The sequence below is a fragment of the Protopterus annectens genome, chromosome 10.part0, assembly GCF_019279795.1.
Source record: "Protopterus annectens isolate FY-2018-M chromosome 10.part0, PAN1.0, whole genome shotgun sequence".
NCBI lineage: Eukaryota > Metazoa > Chordata > Ceratodontiformes > Protopteridae > Protopterus > Protopterus annectens.
Window position 1 is genome coordinate 34,804,891 of NC_056744.1, and position 22,276 is coordinate 34,827,166.

Genomic DNA, 22,276 nt, shown 5'->3' on the forward strand with positions numbered 1-22,276 from the left:
GTAACAGTATTGTCCATCTGCATGGGTGTCATGAAGTTCACCACTTCTGTCTTAAGAAGCATGAAGTTGGCTTTGGAGAAATGTTTTTACTGTGGTTTCCTTAATGGGGGGTGGGGGCGGGATGTGGATATCAAGGGTAATTATCGTATGGTTGGATCGGACCTACGAGGAGTTGACTTCAGGTGTGGAACACCAGTCACTTATGTTGGTAATGACTAGGTCTAGGATTTTGTTGCCCCTGGTGGGGGTGTGGATAAGTTGATCCAGGGCACTGGAGTTTATGAATTCCAGAAAGCGTTGAGCTAAGGAGTTGGTACACAAGTAGTTTTCCCAGTTAATGGTGGGGTAGTTGAAGTCGCCCATTATTAGGGTGTTTGGTTGAACCCTAATATTTTCCAGTACATCAAGAAAAGAGGAGTGGGAATCCTGGGGCATTGGTGGGGGATCTGTAGCAAGCTACAATTTGGATTGCAGTTTTGCCTAGAGTTAGTTGCACTTGTATAACCTCGGATGCATTATGCTGAGCAACTAGCCTGGAGATGTGGATATCCTTAATGAATATGGACACACCTCCGCCTTTGGTGTTTTGGTCCAGGTTACAAGGCTGAAACGTGTGGTATGAGTTATAGCCTAGTAGTACAGTGGTGCTCTCTGGAGCCTTGAACCAGGTCTTAGTCACTGCACAGATATCAATGCTCTCCATTTTAAGGAGTGCCTCGAGTGAGTGCATTTTGAGATTTAGACTTCTGGCATTGAGTAGCATTACCCTCAGTTTTTGCTTGCCTGTTCCTGTTATGGTGGTGAATTTGTTATTTGACCCTTGCCTAAAAAAGGCACTATAGGGGCAGCAAGAGCCTTAGCCAGTATCTGGAATCCCAGGGGCGACAGGTGCAGGCCATCTGTGGCAAAGCATCATGGTCTGTCGACCATGTAATCCCAAGCAGACAAATACTGGATCCCCTTAGAATGACACCAGAAGCTTAGCCAATTGTTGAAGTCAATCATTTTGTCCTTGTACTGCGGTATCATTCTGGGCAATGGCAGAATGCTACTCAGGGCTAGGGTCATACCTGCCTGGGCTACAAGATCGGAGAGCTCTTCCATGTCTCTTTTCATGTAGTCCACGGAGGTACGTCTCAGGTCATTCACACCAACATGGACAATGACAGAGCCATACTTGTACTTGTTGTGGAGTGACCTGAGTGCGTGGGTTATGTTCATAGGTTCATAGTTCATCAGTTCATAGTTTAGTACTAAGCTAACTGCCCTTGCGAGCCATTTTAAGCCTAGTCAATTATCCCTTGTGAGACTCAAACCCTGCACCTTGTGTTTGTAAGGCAAACACCTTAGCCATTAAGCTGCCCTGGATCAACTTATCCACACCCCCCACCAGGGGCTACAATATCCTAGACCTAGTCATTACCAACATAAGTGACCGGTGTTCCACACCTGGTCAACTCCTCGTAGGTCCGATCCGACCATGCGGTGGATCCTGGCACTCGACAGGCAGCTAACAGTAACCTTCTCCTTGTTTAGCCTGGTGAGTGGGACATCAGTGTGCCTGACTATACAGTCACCTATGACTAGTGTGTTGGGTACGTTGTTTTACTTAATTGGCTGTGGTTGAGTGGCACACTGAGTCTGTGGGCTATGTGTCATTTGGGTAGTGTTGGGGAATGCTTTGGTGGTCTCTATTGCTTAGACAAGATTATTATTGAGAGCCTCCGCGAATGTTTTTGTGCTACTATGTGTGGATTTTGGTGGTGTAGATTTAGTGAGACTATGTGATGAGTGTGGTGTGGTGCAAATGTTTACCTTCTCCTCATGACTGTCAAGTTCAGTCTTGGTTGGAGAGAGCTTTACCTCCAGTTTGGCTAGATAAGTGCATCTCTCACAGGTTGTAGTGTTGGGTGGTAGGAGGAGAGGGTTGTCTGTGTACATGAGGCAATTTCTACATTCCTAATAAAACTATTATTGGATACAGTTTACATTAAACAGTCACATTTTCATTTTTCTCAGTGTGGCATATATATAATTCATAAGATCTTAAAAATGTTGTACCATTTTAATACCAGAGCTAAAATGTGCCTAGAAGTAAATCTACATGCTGTTTATAACTGTATATCTACATTTGTTGTGCAAAAAGATAGCTAGGATATGAAATGTCAAGTTGTTTCAGCACTGTAATCCTGTACTTACAGTCTCCCCAGTAGGCCTATATGTCCATTTATGCATATTTGGTTCAAAGTAAGTGTGCTTTTATAATATTATTAACTTTCGATTGCATTATTTAAGTGCTATGTAAGGAACAGTATCAGTTTTACAGTTGTATATTTTATATCACATACAACTTTTTATATTGTGTGTTTATGGGATAGGAACATTTTAGTTAGATTGAAGTTATTTGTGCCTGTTCCTTTAAGGTAATTGGAGGGTATGTTTTGTAATAGACTTTGCTTGCAATGGCTTTAAATGTAACAGCACCCAAGTGTGAGTTGTTATTTTTCAAAGTCTGAAGAAGTTGGTGCAGGGCGCCGACGAAAAGCAGTATCGTGATGCTTAATAAAATTGAAGTTGTTCGTTTATTGGCGTCTTGTTTGCTTATCCCTTTGGAATTTAAAAATACCTGCTTCAGTGAGTTTGGCTATCTGGCTGAGTTTATTTTTGATGAGTTTCACCTCTCTAACTGTGCTTATTGGAGGTGTTTAGTTCTGCTGCTTGGAATTAGTAACTGTTTTGGCTTAGTAGTAGCTTATTGTTTTTGCCTTTGACTTCCAGAACAAGCATACGTGTGTTTGGGAGGCGTTTAGTCCTGCTGTTTGGCATCAGGAGCTGTGCCGGTTAGTAGCAGTTTGTTTTTTCTTGCCTTTGATCTTCAGTTGTTTTTTGTGATGCCCAGCTCTACCCCAGACAGTCAGGACAATATGGAGCAGAGTGATCTCACTATGCTTATTAATTTGCTCACTCAGAAAGTTGATATGCTGTCTCAACGATTGGATGTGATGTCTGAAACTATACAGCCGTGCAGCGGGTCGAACTCTAAGGGTTTACAGGTCCCTAGTCCAGACCATTTTGGGTTGCAAATACTGCTACCACTTAATAGTGAAGCAGGTTCCAGGATCGGTGACCTAGGAGCCCCAAGCACTGGATCAAGCCCGGGGTTGGGAGGAGCCGACATCAGGCCATCTGATGGAACCTTGAATGGCGAAAGAGGAGTCGTACTACCATCTTATAATCCCCCAGAGGGGAGGGGGCAAAGCAATGTTCATTTCAACTTGAACCAATGGTTGAGTCGACCATTCCAGCTGTCTACCGACTATGGATCAGCCGGCCCAGTATCCAACACACCTGAAGGCAATGACCTTTCTTCTAAACTCAGTGCTTTTGACCAGAAATTAGTTAAGTTAAGAAAATTGCAACTAGAAGTTTCTTACTTTGGAGAGTGTCAGCGTGTGAAGATAGTACCCAAGGGGCTGCGTTCTTGGCAGTATCCCACGGGTTTAGTTGAGGGATCTAAATTCCATGCGGACCTCCTCACTATGTTTGATAGGCATGGATCTGAATTGATTGACCTCATTAGTACACACTACCGGGAAGCAATCTCGTCCATAACTAGAGAAATTGCGGACTTGGATGAGGTTATTAAGTCAGACAATAATTTTCCTAGATATAAATTTGACTATGAGAGGATATACTCCAGTACTGATGAGTATATTTCCAAAATTACCTCAACAAAGATTAAAAAATTACATCGAGATATCAAGGCTTACAGAGAAGGGGTAGCTTACCCTAAACCTCCTAAATCACAAGACAACTTTAAGGGGCGAGAAGGCAGAGTTACTGCCCCTTCGAATGGCTCTAATACTTCCATGAACCTTGGATCTTTGCCGAGTAGTTCAGTACCGGAGGAAGAGACTGGTGATAGGAGGGTTGGATATGCCAACCCCAAGGGAAGACGTGAGCCAGCGACTCCAACTAGCCATACAGGGAACCCTAGTTCTGGTTTGGATGGGGCAAATTTTCGGGATCCAGCCTCTTCTCCCTAACAGGCTTCAAACCGGAAGACCAGGTTCAGATACAGGACAAGGAGGAATCAAATGTGAGTGGAGTAGGGTGCCCCGGCCCTGAGCAGACCACATTTGAAGTCATTTCCAACTCTGGGATGGACTTCCATATTTATAATTTTTCTCATTTCAAGTTTACCCAGACATTAGTTGATTTCCTGGCTAAAGGAATTTCTTATGTTCCATCTAGAAGAGCCTGTGTGGCCAGATCCATTTTGGATCTTAAATTGTTTGTCAGGAAATTAAACTTATGTTTGTTGATGGGGGACCATGAGTACCAAAAGAATATTTTTCATGTACCTAGTACATACAATCCACCTATCCACCCTACGTTGGGGGCATTTGAGCAAATGTGTGATCTGGATTTTCGACATTTGCTACAGTCTAGGTCTGTGATGCATTTTAATGTTACCAAAGAAGAAAGGGCGGATTTTAATGAATTATGTGCCTCTTCAGTTAGAATTATGCAACCCGATAAGGGAGGCGGTTGCAGTGGACATAGATGATTATAACAACAGAATGTCAGCAAGAGGTGTTTAAGAATGAGTTGAATGGAAATCTGGCAAGAGTTCGGTCTTATTATGAAGACATGTTTATTAATGAATCCATTGACCAGGAAATTTTCAACTTCATTTACTGTGCATCGCCTTGAGTACCTGTTTTGTTCGGGAACCCGAAAATCCACAAAAACATTGGAGACCCTCCCATGCGCCAGTTGGTGAGTGCTAGAGGGAGTGTAACATACGCAGCAGCCAAAGTTGTGGTTCACATTCTAAAAAAATATGTGGCTAGTGAATCATATATTTCTAAAGATTCCTGGTCCTTTTTGAGGAAGATGAAAAGCATTTCGTACAGTCCTGATTACCACTTTCTGATGGTAGATGTTGTTGACCTGTACTCATCCATTCCACATGATGTAGTGGTGGAATGGATTGAGTTGGAAATGACCACAAAGCAGGCACTAGCGAGTGAAACTTCAATGGTAAAAGACCTATTGGACATCATTTTAACATGTAACTACTTCTCCTTCAATGATAGATGGTTCCATCAGTTAGTTGGAGTCCCCATGGGCTCACCATGTGGGGCGAGTGTGGCCAACTTGGTCATGGCCCATTGGGAGAAGGAATGCGTGTTTACTAACTCCATCTTCCTAGAACGAGTATCCTTATATACCCGTTTCTTGGATGACATTTGTATCATCCTCAAGGGAGACTCTTCGGTGGCCAATGACCTGGTGGAGATGTTCAACAAGCCCACGCATTTCTTAAAGTTTACATCTACTTTTGACAGACAGAATGGCATACCTAGATGTGGAATTATTCAAGGACAGCAACCAGAACCAGTTTTTAGGCAAAATTCATCGCAAGCCCACTTTTTCCAATTCTTATTTGCATTTCGATAGTGAACATCCGGCCTTCCAGAAGAGATCAATAGTAAAAGGCCAATTTGTGAGGGCGGCCAGAATGGTCTCAAGAGATGGTGACTTCCAGGAAGAGTGCCGGTTCATACTGAATTTTTTTTATGTAGGGGCTACCCTGAGGAGTTGGTTGTGGATTTGTGTCTAGAGGTTAGATCCAAAAGGGAAATGGGCTATTTTCAACCCATTTTGGGTCACCCTGTCTCGGAGAATAGCTACCCCAGGGGTAACAGCCAACTTAGAGGTGTATACCATTGCAGTTTCATCACTACCTTTAGCATGGATACTAGAGCTATAGTGTCCATCATCCAGAAAAATTGGGGTTTGTTGCCAACTGAACTAACAGGACCCAATAATTTAGGGCCGGCCCCAAAGATTACATTCAGAAGGGGTCTGAATATCAAGAACATGTTAGAAAGGAAAGGTGGCAACATGACTCCAAGAGCTGGCATGTATAAGTGCAATATGTGCAAACATTGTAGATATGTGAGGTCGGGCACATATTTCATGATTAGGGACACCAAGTTCCTTATCAAAGGGAGATACAATTGTGCATCGACACACGTAGTGTATCTCACTTCTTGTTCTTCATGCCCAGCTTTTTATGTGGGCAAGACGGACAGGAGATTGAATGAATGCATGTACGAACATTTATATGCCATGAAGAAGATTAAACTGGAGAATGCCCTAGCAAGTCATGACTACAATCACCCTGGCCATGATTTTACATTTATGATCATTGACAAGTTGAACTATGTGAATTGGGGGAGGACTGAATCCCTGTAATTAGAAATGAAGGAGCTTATGTGGCAGTTGAGACTTGAAGCCTACCATCACCCCGGCCTCAGTAGTATGTTATCTATCAGCTATGTTCTTAAGCCGAGGAGTTTGGAAAGATGATGCATGGGGGGTATAATATCGGGTGTGATTTGGACCTAGGACCGGCTGAGCGATCTTGATATATATTTTTACCATGTTTGGTAGATGGAATGTCTTTTTATCAATATTTGAAATATTATGGCATGCTTTTCATTTATTTTAATGTGTTAGTCTTATTATGCGTATTTGGTTCAAAGTAAGTGTGCTTTTATAATATTATTAACTTTCGATTGCATTATTTAAGTGCTATGTAAGGAACAGTATCAGTTTTACAGTTGTATATTTTATATCACATACATCTTTTTATATTGTGTGTTTATGGGATAGGAACATTTTAGTTAGATTGAAGTTACTTGTGCCTGTTCCTTTAAGGTAATTGGAGGGTGTGTTTTGTAATAGAAATGGCTTTAAATGTAACAGCACCTAAGTGTGAGTTGTTATTTTTCAAAGTCTGAAGAAGTTTGCGCAGAGCGCCGACGAAAAGCAGTATCGTGGTGCTTAATAAAATTGAAGTCGTTCGTTTATTGGCGTCTTGTTTGCTTATCCCTTTGGAATTTAAAAAGACCTGCTTCAGTGAGTTTGGCTATCTGGCTGAGTTTATTTTTGATGAGTTTCACCTCTCTGACTGTGCTTATTGGAGGTGTTTAGTTCTGCTGCTTGGAATTAGGAACTGTTTTGGCTTAGTAGCATCTTGTTGTTTTTGCCTTTGACTTCCAGAACAAGCATACATGTGTTTGGGAGGCGCTTAGTCCTGCTGTTTGGCATCAGGAGCTGTGCCGGTCTAGTAGCAGTTTGTTTTTTCTTGCCTTTGATCTTCATTATATTATTCCAGACTGCCAAGTTGTATTGCATTTGGTTTCTGTGAGAGATGAACATGTGTCTTCTTTTCAGCATGAGGAATGCAATACAGACTCACAAATTACTTGTCCCAAGTAAGCATTGCATCACAAATAAAAACTTGTGTTCACTTCACCAGAAAAATTACATTTTCTATTACTAGAAAAATGCCACCACCAAAAAAAAAATCCTATATGGGCCAGGTCGATGTGGTTCAACCAGTTTCAGTGCTGAGCTGCTTGGAGGCCCTTAAGTAAAGAATGGCAATCTTAAGCACACTTTGCTCAACCCCACGCAAGTGAGACTGTGTGCACGGACTGTACCAAATGTATTGTAAAACACCAAAAAGAGTCCAGCACCATTCAGGAGGTAGATAGAGCCAAAATTTAATGTGACTAAAACAACAAAAACAGCATACCGGTTTTGGCAAAACTTACAGCCTTCTTCAGTGCACTGAATGGTGCTGGACTCTCTTTGGTGTTTTACAGTCTTAAGCACACTCCATTCCTGAATGTCCATGTATAAGTCATTAAACATTTACTGAGAACTGCCAAAGGGGGACAAATAAATTGCCCTTTATACATAGATATGCACAACCATTTCACTATATAGGTATTCTTGTTGCTGTAGGCATAGTTTCCATTAGGAGTTGGTATATGACTTCTGTTCATCTTAGGGAAACAACTGTATCCTGACAGTATATCTGTTTTTGAATCGCTGTTGCATTAGATATGCAAATCATGTATTTTGTCCATAGCAGTGACCTTTTCAGTCACTCTGGTGATGCCATGACCAAAACTCCATTTACTGAGCTGCTTCTAAGTTCCTAAGAGGCATACATAATCACTAACATGCAAGTCCAAAGATTTCTTGACTTTGTAAATTCAAAAGCCCTGGAGCAGTTAGTCTGTATTTATACCAGAGGAACAAATATCCTATCTCTGGTACTCACAAATATGGGAGAGTGCTGCACCCCCCCAGTGTGATGTCCTTACTGGTAATATCAGATCACAAAGCAGTCATTTCCGTGAAATAAAGGTAAAACTAACTCCCCTACCTAACCTAAGAAATTCTCTAAGGTAAATTACCCCCTATTAAGGAATGGCATAGCTATTTTCCAAGCTCCCCCAAATACAGAAAACACAGAAACCTATGCAGAGGCATATACAAAAGACCTGTATGACCATATAAAGAACTGCATAGTAACAGCAGTACCAGACCAAGATAAACCCAGGTCAAACCACAAAAACAAGCCATGCTGGTGGACCCCTGGTATTTTTTGGTTGTACAACAAAAGAAAGAAAACCCCATTGAGAAGTAAGAGGGAATGTGCACAACAAAGCAAAGAGTCCCTTATTAGTCTAAACAAATGAATCAGAGAACTAGTCAAGCCTCTGAAAATAGACTTTGAGGTAAAAATAGCCTCCAAAGCTAAAGATAACCATAGGGCATTTTTCATTTATGTCTGCAGTCTTAAGGGTAACACCCAACAATGTGCAGAATTAGTAATAGATGGCATTACCTATACTTAGCTGGAAGATATAACAAATCTGTTGGCCTACAAATTCAGCTCAGATTTAACCTCCCAATCACCCTAGTTCTCCCCCAAGAAATACCCTCTGCCACTCCACCTCCAGTTATCACCAAAGAACAGGTTGCCACTATGCTCTCAAATCTAAAATGGAACCTGATGATATACTTGGCGGCTGCCTCTTAAACAGCTTAAATCAGGGCTTATCAGGCCTATTAGGATCTCTTTTAATCACAGCCTTCGGACTGTCTTTGTCCCAGTAGAGTGGAGGACAGCAGCAGTCATCCATCTGCATAAAGGTGAACCATTAACTGACCCAGAAAATTACATACCCATACGTTTGACTAGTCTTATAAGTAAAGTAATTAAAAGAATAATAATGAAACTGATAAATAATGACACAGAAAAAAAACTGGACCCAACTCAATTTGGCTTTGTCAAGAGCAGGTCATGCCTACTAAATCTGGTAGATTTCTTTGAGAAAGTCACTAAGGCCATAGATGAGATTAAAACAGTACTTCCACCTACCTTGACCTGGCCAAGGCATTTGACACAATTCTCTACTCAAGTGTTATAAAGAAATTCACAAAACTGGGAATAAATCTCTACTTCACCAGATGGATATCCAATTGGCTCATGGACAGGACATATATGGTTAAAGTGGGTGAATCCAGATGCAGCAAGAGGCCACTTTCTAGTGTTGTGCTACAGATCTCAGTGCTGGGACCACATCTGTTCGGAATATACTTCTCTGAAGTCAAGGCTAATATGGAAGACCTCTGGATGACAACATTTGTGGATGACTGCAAGCTGGAGGCAATCATTGAATCCCTCAGCAATGTATATATCCTTCAGGAGGGTCTAGATCAGACAAATGATTGATGCCAGAACCATGGGCTAAAACTAATTGTGAAAAAATAAATGCATTATCATACCCTTTGGGAAGTCAAATACCCCTGCAAATTACAGCATCAGTAGCACACTGCTAAGAATAGACTCATAGGTGAGAGATCTATGTACAGAAATAGATGGTATCATGAACTTTGAACACCATATGTCCATAGTGGTGAGTAAGTCATTTTATGTGGCTCAACTTATAAGTAAAGGTATGGCATGTAGAGCCAAGGAAATTATAGTCCCGCTGTACTCATCCCTCATTAGATCAATAATCGAGTACAATGTACCATTTGGCATGTACCTACAGCAGCTGGAGTGATCTCAGAGGTTCCATACAAAGAAAATACAGGGTGTAAACAACATGAACTATGTGCTTGGACTAAAAGCCCTATCCATGTACTCTGTCTCCTACTGAAGATTAAGGGGGTGACCTATGACTGACCTACAAGGCACTCATAAATCCAGCTCTGATAGAGCTGCTTCACATCTGCAAGTCAAACAACATGAGGGTCACCCGATACAGGAATATAAATGTAGTCAGCAACTCAAATAAAACATACTGGAAAGTCGGATATGTGTCTCAGAGATTGTCCCATCTTTGGAACTGGTGTCCTATTCGTATTCACATTAAGCAAAGCACATCCCTGGCCCTCTTCAAATGCAATTTGGATCAATGGATGGGGAATCTAAAATTCACACCTAGGGTAGTGTCTGTGTCCTTTATGTACAGGGTCAATCTGTAAGATACTCAATGCTTAGGCACATGTCCATGCCATCCTCTTGGCCTTAGGGACCATATATTGGGTAAAATCGATTTACATCGGCTAGGCTTGTAAGGGCCCTTAAACCGGTAGCCCAGTAATTTCCTATGAAGCTGTGTGAATCTTGTTAATATTGGGAATAATTCCTTAAAATTTTACTAAGAATTAAAGGGGGATTGAGATAACCTGTTATACACAGGCATCCAATGTAGTTTTGTAAAGCATTTCATAATGACAGTGTGACATATTATATTATACAAGTTTTCCCATTATAAGTGGGTTTATTACTTCTTCTCAGTAAAAAGAATTCACTGCATGCCTAGAATATAGCTATATTAAAAGTTGGTACCCTGCCAGAAGTATGTATATAATGGGTTTTTCTCTTATTGGTAGAAAGCACAAAAAACATAAAGCCACTTTATGGCAACAGTATGCTTTCAATGTTTATTTGATTGTCAAACATGTTCCTCGTGGCTTACATATTTTGTAACAGCCTGTATATGGCACAAAGATAAAAGATTTTTTTAATGTCATGGCCACAGTTAAATACTGGCACATGTTGCAACATATGAAACCTATTCTGAAATATTTTGAAGTTTAGGAAAGCAGTTAAAAGTAGACACTTGGAGACATGAAAGAGAATTAAAGAAATGTGAGAAGCATGTTAGCCGTAACAGGGTCTTTGAATATAAGCAGATTTTGCTGAAAAGTATATTTGATGAAGATAACCAAATGTTAAATTATTCAGACCTCATAAAACATTTTAAATCAGGATATATTTCATAATACAAGAAAACTGTTAAAACTTCTGAGTATATGTACCAGAACATAGCTATAATACTGAACAAAAAAAGAATGCGGTAATTTTTCACCTGCTATAAATTAATACAATCCAATTAATAATGCTGTTAATGAGTCAGATGGAAATTTAAACCACCTTTGTGCAGGGGTATAATATAAGATTTTTTTCCAGAGTGTTGTAACTTTGTTTTCTAGTATGGAGCAATTAATCAAAACAGAGATATGGTAGGCGATAAGTTCAATTGTCATTTCTAGGTATTCACCTGGTAAGTTATCTTACACCTTTATTGTGGGTTTTAGTTGTTGTAGATACAGGTTTGAAGACAAATGGGGTACTGTGGTTGTTGATTTGTAGTGGGACTGATAGAGCTCTGAGGTAGATGAATTGTTAGTTAAGAATAATACAGACTTGACAAAGAAGGTATTAAAATAGCCCGCTGTGCTATCATAGGAGTGAGGTATATTAGGGGTTGGCTATGCAGCCTGACAAGGGTTTAGTAAAGATTCGGGGTTGTTTTTATGAGTGGTCGTTCATGTGTTATCATCAGTTCCTCAGGAAAATGATGACACACATTATGGTAATGCCTCTAGATCAAGATCGTAAACAGACTTTTAAGTTATGTAGGATTTCACTTTTGCTGTCTGGGTAGTGTGCAGCTTAGATATATCTAGCTGCTAAAGTCGTTCATGCATGCTGTGGTAATTTGCTTAGCAGAAAGCATGTGTATATTTTGTTTTAGACATGCTGAATGCTTTTTACCAAGTATGACAACTGCAACATTTCTGAAGATGTAAGACCAAAACACAAATGGACTTCATGTCTGTTAGGCTGGCACTGTTTAGGGCACAGTTTGTGCTGTATTAGTGTACTGTTTCATTGTCTTCTGAAGGTATACTTTCAAAATTTAAGAGAAGCTTTCTGTGGAGCAGATTATTAAATCCCTGACCGCAACCCACAATATGTTAGATTACATAGTGACCTGATTGCTGGGGAGGCAAAGCAGAAGGGTAAAACTGAATGGCCAGTTCTGTGTCACCCACTGTGGGTGGAGAGTCAGCCTGATGTGTTCATTACTATCTCTTAGTGGAGATAGGAGACCCAGAAAGCAGCAGTTGTGCCAAAATGTCTATACTCTCCAAACTATGGTTTGTATTATTTTATTTATTTATTTATTTATTGATTGTCATTTGTTAACCTTGATCAGTCACAGCATGAAATTATGGGAAAGAGTAGTGAAAGCTAGGTTAAGAAGGGAAGTGAAGATTAGTGATCAGCAGTATGGTTTCATGCCAGGAAAGAGCACTACAGATGCGATGTTTGCTTTGAGAGTGTTGATGGAGAAGTACAGAGAAGGTCAGAAGGAGTTGCATTGTGTCTTTGTGGACTTAGAGAAAGCATATGACAGGGTGCCTAGAGAGGAGTTGTGGTACTGTATGAGGAAGTCGGGAGTGTCAGAGAAGTATGTAAGAGTGATACAGTATATGTACGAGGGTAGTGTGACAGCGGTGAGGTCTGCGGTGGGAGTGATGGATGCGTTTAAGGTGGAGGTGGGATTACATCAAGGATTAGCTCTGAGCCCTTTCTTATTTGCAATAGTGATGGACAGGTTGACAGACAAGATCAGACAGGAGTCCCCATGGACTATGATGTTTGCAGATGACATTGTGATCTGTAGTGAGAGTAGGGAACAGGTGGAAGAGACCCTGGAGAGATGGAGATATGCTCTAGAGAGAAGAGGAATGAAGGTCAGCAGGACTAAGACAGAATATATGTGTGTGAATGAGAGGGAGGACGGAGAACTGGTGAGGATGCAAGGAGTAGAGGTGGCGAAGGTGGATGGGTTTAAATACTTGGGATCAATAGTTCAGACTAACAGTGAGTGTGGAAGAGAGGTGAAGAAGAGAGTACAGGCAGGATGGAATGGGTGGAGAAGAGTGTCAGGAGTGATTTGTGACAGATGAGTACCAGTAAGAGTGAAAGGGAAGATCTACAAGAGGGTAGTGAGACCAGCTATGTTATATGGGTTGGAGTGGCACTGACAAAAAGGCAGCTGGATGTGGCAGTTAAAGATGTTAAGATTTGCACTGGGTGTGACGAGGGTGGACAGGATTAGGAATAAGTATATTAGAGGGTCAGCCCAGGTTGGAAGGTTTGGAGACAAAACCAGAGAGGCAAGATTACGTTGGTTTGGACATGTGCTGAGGAGGGATGCTGAGTATATTAGCACAAAGATGCTAAGGATGAAGCTACCAGGTAACAGGAAAAGAGGAAGGCCTAAGATAAGGTTTATGGATGTGGTGAGAGAGGACATGCAGGTGGCTGGAGTGACAGAGCAAGATGCAGAGGACAGGAAGAAATGGAAACAGATGATCCACTGTGGCGACTTCTAACGGGAACAGCCAAAAGAAGATGATGATTATCATTTGTTAACCTGGTTGGTCCAACTGAGCAGAGGGCCCATTTTCAGTGGATACCCAAAGAGAAAAGCTCCAATTACAATTAAAGTCGTTCAAAAAAGAAATTACATCACAATAGGCATATAGCAAGAAATTATACAACAAAGTATAGTTTACACAAATTAACAGTTTTGTACAAGTTTTTCTGTATAAATATGTATACAATAATAACATGATAGTGTGGAATGCAAAGAAGAAAAAAGGAATATTACTATTGATGGGATGGGAGTTGGTATGTATCACTAGGAAAAGGAGAGTGAAAAGAGGGGAGAGAAAGACAGTGAGAGTGAGGAAGAGGAATTAGGAAGAAGGTAAGTAGGATCAGGTAGAAGCTAGACAGGGACAGGACCAGGTATTTTGTAGGTAGTGTTTAAGTTCAAGTTTGAATTTGAACGTATGGGGAATGCTACTTATATTAAGAGGAAGGGAGTTAAAGGTGTGAGCTACTGAGTATTTATATAATGACTTGCCAATATTTTTGAAGGTTTGTAGATATCTAGAAGATGTTTGTCAGATGTACAGAGCTGACGTTGGAGGATATATTGTGATATAATATTCGAGATAGAGGGGCAGGAAGTGGGGTTATGAAGAACTGAATGTGTAATATGCAGTTGTGGATGGAGAAGTTGTTTAGGGAATTCAGGCCATTGCAAAGACTTAAGGGCAAAGCAGTGGTGGGATTTGTATGGGAGGTTGGCGGCAAATTTAGCAATTTTATTGTAGGTGTGTTCTAATTAACCAAGAAGAGAAGACTGAAGGTTAGTAAGGATTGGGGCTGCATACAGAAGACAAGGTAAGAGGAGCAATATGGCTAGGGAGGGTTTTGAGGAGGGAGAAAGGAATTTATGATTTTGGTATAGGAGGCCGAGTTTTTGGTCTTTTTTTTTGTATACACTGATTGATATGAATATCGAATTTTAGTTCATTGTCACTGGCGACACCAAGTCATTTAGTATGTGGTTCAGGTCTGATGGTGGTATTGTTAAGAGAGATGATGAAGAAAAAGGATTTGTATTATGTTTAGGAAGGAAAAGAAGAAGTTTAGGTTTTTTGGGGTTTAGTATTAATTGATTGTCAGTGAGCCAGATTTCAGTAGATGTGAAAGTGTCTTGGGTATGAGAAAGGAGTTCAGGGATGTTGTGGACAGTGGTAATAAGGGTGGAGTCATCAGCATATGGTAAAAGAGTTTAGTGGTTAGTGGTGGAGTGTAAGTTGTTAGTAAAGATATTGAATAAGAATGGACCTAAAATAGAGCCCTGGGGAACTCCTGTGTTGACAGGCAGAAATGGAGAGGATACGGTTTGCCAGCGTATAAATTGTAGTCTGTTAGACAAGTAGCTAGAGAACCAGGATAGAGAGGGGGTTGAAAGATGAAGGTCAGAAAGTTTAGTTAATAGTTTAGAGTGGGAGACAGTATCAAAAGCCTTAGCGAGATCAAGGAATAGACAAGAGAGAAGTAGGTTTTTATCATGGGCTTCTGCTACTGTTTGGGTGAATGAGAGTAGTGCAGTAGATGTGCTGTGGTGGGGTCTAAGGCCATGCTGAGTGGGAGTTAAGAGATTATTATCAAGCAAATGTTTAAGTAGCTGGGAGTGAATGCATTTTTCAAATATTTTGGAAAGTGGGGATAGTATAGCTATGGGACGATAGTTTGAGGGGTCTGTGGAGTTACCTCCCTTGTGGAGAGGGACTGTGTAAAAGTTTTCAATATATCTGGGACAAGAGCCTCGGTGATAGAACAATTGATGAGGACTGAAACTGGGTAGGTGATAGAGCTGGCTGCAATTTTAAGGAAGTGAGGAAGTGGACTGTCAACAGAGGGTGAGCAAGGTTTGAGTTTATTCAATTGGGGTTTAAAAAAGGCAGTGGGAACAGGTTGTAAAGAGAAAGTATTAGTAGAAGATGGACTGGGGGTACAGACAGAGTAGATGAAGTGAGAATATGTTGAGTTAATCTTTGAATTGTTTCTATGAAGTGTTTGTTTAAAACATCAGCAGTCTCTGTGACAGTATTGAGAGGGCAGGGTTGGGGGTAGGAGGGGTACTAGTGTAAAGGATTTTATTAACAGTGGACCAAAGTTTCTTAGGGTCAGTATGTGGGTTACAGTAATTGGAACTGAAGAAGGATTTTTTTTTATCTTTGATGATTAGTTTTTTTACACTTGTTTCTAAGTTCTTTGTAATGTTGGAGTAGGGTTAGAGTTTTATTTTTGATCCAGTTTTTCCAGGCAGCATCCCCTTTGATGCATAATGGAGCATGTTTGCTTAGTGAGCCAGGGAGCACAGTTTGATTTCACCTGGAGTTTTCTGTATGGGGACATGGTATTTAGTATGTCAAGAAATATTTTGTTAAATGCAGTTACAGCATTATTAAGGGGGAGGTTATAAAAGAAGGTCCAGTTGATGATGGAAAATGTGGAGTTAAATTTGTCTGGGTCGAACTGAGTCAGATTACGACATTCTCTATAGAAGTGTTCTTTGGGTGCCTGTTGAGAGTATCTGTGGATACAGATACAGGAATGGTCAGTCAGACAGTTAGGAAGAATGCCAGGGTTTTGATAGAAAGAAGTGTCAGAAGTGAGGATCAGGTCTATGATAGATCCAGAGGTAGAGTTGCTGTTCTGGTTGGGGAAGAAATGAGTTAGTAGAAACCGTATAGATTGAGGCTATGAGTAGGGGAAGTTGAGGAAAGTGAAGTCCAATCGATGTTAACATCACCAAGTATAATGGTTTTGTAAGGAATATTTTGGGTGAGCCAGGAGAGAAAGTTTTCAAGAATAGGGATGTTATCACCTGGGGGGATATAGATGGATACAATGGCAAATTTTTTATGGGGGTTAAGATGGCAGTTTACAATGAGGATTATAGCTACATTGGCAAGTACACAGATGTGTACATGCCTGAGTGTTGTGAGTATGTGTGATCATCAGGCAACCAGAGAGGCTACTGTGCAGGCTAAGGGAGAAAATCATTCACTATGATGCTTGGAGGATGGTCCTTCATCCAGATGGTTCTTGCCTGGGTAACCAGGACCCGAAAGGAATGAGGCATTGCTAGACAAATCCCCAGTATAGACTGGTGATGCTATCATAAGATGATATGAAGTATAAGTCACCAGCATAGGAGGGAAGAAATGGATTTATCACAGGATACATGACACTGGGCATTACTTACGTTGCAATTTTGCCTTGTTCTGTTTTCATAGCAAAGTAGTTTTCATACTGCTAACTGTAATGTTGACAAAATAATTTGCCTTCCCTGTTATGATCAGTAGTTATTTCTGTGGGTTGAATAAATATTTCTGCATCAGTTCCTCTATTCCCATTTGGGTATGCCACAGTAATTGCCACAATTTGGTTCCCACATTTTTTGAATGGAGAACCCTTTCCTCCAAGTCATTCAGCTAGATACACTATTCCCCTATTGAAAGCTGATGACAGAGGGTAAGGTGCTGCTTACTTAGGACTGTAGAGCCAATGTTTCTATTGTGAAACTAACTTATGCCTACAAAACATGAATACTGGAAAGACTCCAGACTCAGGCCAACAGGCTGCCAACTGTGTAAACTCCACTTTCGGGCCTTCCTTGATTTTCCATCTATCTTGATGTTTCTAGCAATTAACCACAAAAAAGGACAGTGTGAGCAGACCCTACACACCATGTGCCCCAGCCCATTGCAAGAGGTTTATATACACTTTGAAAAGTCTACAGCTATGCTTTTGAAACCTGACACATGTCTGAGAAGGATGCATATTTAAAAGGTTCCAGTAGATGGTAGCCAAAATCAACCTTAAAGATAATCCAAGTCTAGAGCGTCAGGCATTTTAGAGGGTGAAGTTTCATTATGGTAGCTGCTCCAAAATTAAAAATACTCATCTACATCTAAGAAGACCTACTAAGAAGTTCATGAAGGAAAACAAACAGATCAGATATGATGATATATATTATAGAGCCCAGGTCTTGTTTCCTCCAAACAAACCAATTATTCTTCATAAAAAGTTGTATGTCAGTTTTGTGAGACTTCTGGGTTAAATAATGGTACACTATGTTATCAGCTGTCATATTAACAGCAAAACCGTGACTAAGGATTGTGGCATGCCTTATGGTAATTGTGCTGAACACATTTAAAGATGTTGTCTATATTGGTTTCATATACTTACTATTTGCTCCATCTTCTTTATTTTCAGTTATATTATTCCAAATATGGTGGTAAAGTCTGACAGCCTGTGCGTCAGCATTTACAGCGTTTAATCTGGGCAAAAATGAAACATGGTGAATTTAGCTTAAGCTGTATTATAGTAAGATGAAGTGCAGCTTTTTGGTAAGTTTAGCTACTTCGTTTATGATTTACAGATAATTTTCATACTTGTCCCCTTTCAGTTTTATCACAGACTATAACCGTTACAGTTATATAGTCAATGTAACTGCAGATGATTTAGAAAGACTGACTGGAAGTGTGGCTAAAGGACTGACTATTGAATATATTTGACTCCCACAATGTCGACAAACAGAAAATCATTCTCACAACCTCTAGTAATGACAACATTACAAACTTAAAAAGCAACAAAATGTCACAAAATACACAATCTCTTGCTCCCTTCATTCTCTGCTATGGAGACATGCCCCCACACCTCTGATTTCTCTTTCTCTCTCTCGTTTTCTCTCTCTGTCTGTCTCTATATGTATGTATAAATATGATCTAAATACCACTTTCACTGAATCACAAATCACTGAAAAAATTAAATGAAAACATATTCCACTGAAAACGCATATCAAGTCACATTTCATAGAAAATTTCACACACAGAAAATACATCTCCAAAACTTTTTTTTTTCCAAGGGGCAAAGCCTCCTTCACCTCCATATGGGTGGGGTAGCAAAGTCCCCAATACTCTTCTTGCTAAAATATACTCTCTCCACAGCTACACAAAAACATGGAGAAAAAAAATACCTCACACAGTGAATCACTGCTGTTGCACAAACTGTGACACACACTAACTTGTAGAGATGAAGATACAACATGAGAGTGGACAGTGACAAGGTACAAATGGTTTCTACACTAATTTGTCTTGTAATTTCTATGTTCCTAAGCCACAACAGCAGTTTCTGATTCACAGAAAATAAATTAGATGGAATGATTTGTACCTAAATATATATATTCATATATATATATATATATATATATATATATATATATATATATATATGTGTGTGTGTGTGTATGTAGTCAGTGATTTGTAATTCAGGGAAATGTTATTAGATTAAATGATTTGTACCTATATATACATGCACAAGATCTGAGGTGCAGACTTTTCCCCCTCATGATGCGATATATGCTTACATTGTATCATTTCTTTGGGTTGATTACTCACTGAGTTGTAACTTGCTGAGTCATAATGGAACCATTTTATCTGGATAGTCCAAACTTTTTTATTTTATTTTTGCACATTATTAGATGTTAATGTTATAAATATTAATGAAACATATAGAGCTTCTGCACAAAACCATTCAACTGCATCTGTTTGTGGCGAAGTTACAGATGAAAACCTGAAACATAAAATATTCCATTGTAATGTATCTAAAATGTCAAGGATAAGGTTTCTAGAGAAATACCTAAAAATACTATCTGAGGCAGAGCTGTCATATAAGCAGGGACATTTCTAGGAGTCATCAAGGCATCTAATTATGAAACATCATTACATTATGTGATGCTACACCTTTGAAAACTGTACAAAATAGATTTGATATCAGGAGGAAATGGAAACGCTTTTCTGAAATATTTTGCTCACATATATGATTGGATGTAAGTTTATCTTGACTTATCAATGCAGTACTATTTTTTTATCCTTCTGTTTTTAGTTGTACTAACAAATGGCAAAATCGTTAACTTGTGATAAACTGGAAATTGAAACTTGACACAGACTGGAAAATATCACCAGCAGAAAAAGAAGTGCTTAGAGAATGTATTATATTTTTTGCTTTCACACTCATAGTAGAAATTATTCTCCACATTGGAGAAAAAAACAAACCTTAGTTATTAAACATAATTATATAAATTCTAATTCTGTCATGTCATGGCTTTCAGCTTTCAAAAATGGGTATAAAAGAATGTCAACATTAATTTAGTTGTAAATTTAATTGGAAGAAAATGTGTTGATTCCAGTATCAAAGTACATTCCTCTTTGCAATCATACTTGAAATGGTAATGCATTTTAAAACTGAATAAAATTGTGAGGGAAAAAGTAAAAAAGCCATAATTCTTGGGTACTAGATAGAATAAATGCATGCCATATGTTGAGGTTAACACAGCTTACAGTTGTTTTTCTCACCAAGGAAAAATTTGTGGGTAGAACCACCCTACATGTTCCTTTGTGCCCATTAGTTCATATCTGTGCCAACATAATTAAAGTTTACCCATTCCATTTTGTCAGGAAATCATTTTGCTCTAAAATAACATATTTTGTTGTTCTGTTTCTGAAAGAAATAAAGGTGTGTCTGTAGCTGGACCAAATTAAAAAATCATATATTTGTAATACAGCATTGAGCTGAATGTTCCAGGCTTTTATAATTAAAAAAAATCGCTAGTTTAAATAACAGAATATCCCATCATTAAAATAACATATCTGCTAAAAGTCACAAGACAACATATAAATTGCAATTAATATAAATACATATAAGTAATTATATTAAACATTTAACCTGACAGCATTTTCCAATAGCATCCATTTTTATCTTTATTAAGTTCAGAGGCTTGTCCGCTGAAAGCAACAAATGCCAGTGTAGGCAATTCAGATTTAACAAAAGTAGTTGGCAAATACTGCATGCATATTGATAGTTGTCCACTGTTAAAGTTATATCCACTAAATAGAATTGATGGTACTAAAATGCTACATTTATATATATTTGGAGTTCTTTATTTGGTATAACGTTTGTCATGTGATAATTTATATTTAGGAAAACAAGTCATAGGTTATGTCAAATAATTTATGACCATTTACATGCTATTAAAACCAAGTATGTTTCTAATGCTTTATATAAATACAATATCACCTATGTGAAATTTGAACAAAACATTTTGTTGTTGATCATATTGAAAACAGTTTAAGAGATGGAAACACTAACAATCTTTTGATGTACTAGAATCATGTTGGCAGCTGCTTCTTTCTGGAGACAAGTCCCCTAGACTTAGGGAAAGTATAAAAATTAATTGTTATTTAGAACTATTCCCAGAGTAAATGTTTAATCTTAATATTTATTTATATTTATTGTAATTTAGATGATGCCATGTGACTTTTAATACACATTTGATTTTAATCATGTAATATTTTATTTATATTAGAGATAGTTTCTGATGCCTGTGAACATCAGTGCAACAGTCCATACAACATGGAAGAAATCTGTGCAACCCTAACACATAACTTACCAGAAAACCAGTATATCAGGTAAAAACATAACAGTTCTTTCTTTAAGATTGTGTTTCCTGCTTGTGTGTGACACTGTGATATGGATCTTTATTACTGAGTAGTACTTCGCCAATCATTTTAAATACTCTCACACATTGTGATTCTACATATTCCTCTCTATTACTCCTCAGTCATTCTTTACACCCTATAACTAATCCCTTCATTCTGTGGTATATTTCTTTCTTTTTTTTCACTAAATATTTTTTTTTATTATTTCAAATAAGATGTCTTAAACATTACATGAAATAAAGATAAATAACATGTTTACAATTCTGAAACATTACTAACTTCAAACCATTATATAACTATTTACATTGGTGTCTATGCAGATAACATTGAAATTTTGTATTATATAAAGTTAGAAACATAAGATGATATATCTTCTTCGATATTTTCAAATATTTCCAGTACTTTCATCCAAGAGTAATAGTAAGAAGTAGATCTTTTAGTTCTGTTCTTCACTGTTAATATTTCCATGTGAGCAACTGTTGTTGTTAGTCTCAAATTCCTTGAACGTAGGCGAAGCCTCATTTTTCCAGTGTATAGTTATGATTTTACGTGAAATAGCCAATAGTGACCATAGAATTTTAGTGTCTTTTTTTGGTACACAGTTTGGAATAGGAGAGTTGAATAAAATTAAAGACTTTGTTAATTGAAAATTATCATTATAAACAGTCTGAAAAAATAATTAATGGATTTCCAGTACATATTGAGACACATACATTCATAAAAACATGCTGCCAATCTGCTTTTATCTTGGTATGGCATCTCCAACATTGATCTTCAATAGAATACATTTTGGCTAACCTATGTGGTGTATAGAAACTTCTATGTAGATATCTCCAAGTGAATAATTGCCAGTATTTTGATAATGTAGAAAATTTGGAAGATTTTAGAATATTACTTTTTCTTCTTCAACTGGAGGATGGTTGTTTATTAAAGTATAATAATCCCAGTATGATTTTTCATGATAGTTTTTGTTTTTAACAATTTTATAGATATTAGACAAATAACCTGTACCCTGATAAGGCTGTTTTGTGATAAGAATAAGGTATTCAATGAGTTTTGGAGCTTCATGTCTAACTCAAGGTTGCATTTGTTCTATTTTATTTATAAGAAAATGCCTTAGATTTTGTAAAACAGCCAATTGTCTTTATTTATATTATAATTA

The 22,276-nt window shown here is 38.6% G+C and overlaps 1 protein-coding gene and 1 long non-coding RNA gene across 5 annotated transcripts in view; one reads left to right on the forward strand and one right to left on the reverse strand.

Moving 5' to 3' along the window:
- Positions 1-22,276, reverse strand: part of CANT1 (calcium activated nucleotidase 1) — an 847,030-nt gene that overhangs the window by 643,540 nt on the left and 181,214 nt on the right. The window lies entirely within an intron of this gene.
- LOC122812928 overlaps positions 1-22,276 on the forward strand; it is a 161,253-nt gene that overhangs the window by 40,675 nt on the left and 98,302 nt on the right. For all 3 annotated transcript variants that reach the window (XR_006366607.1, XR_006366606.1, XR_006366608.1), the window contains one exon: positions 20,982-21,084. This is a non-coding gene — a long non-coding RNA (uncharacterized LOC122812928). The remainder of the gene's footprint in view (positions 1-20,981; positions 21,085-22,276) is intronic.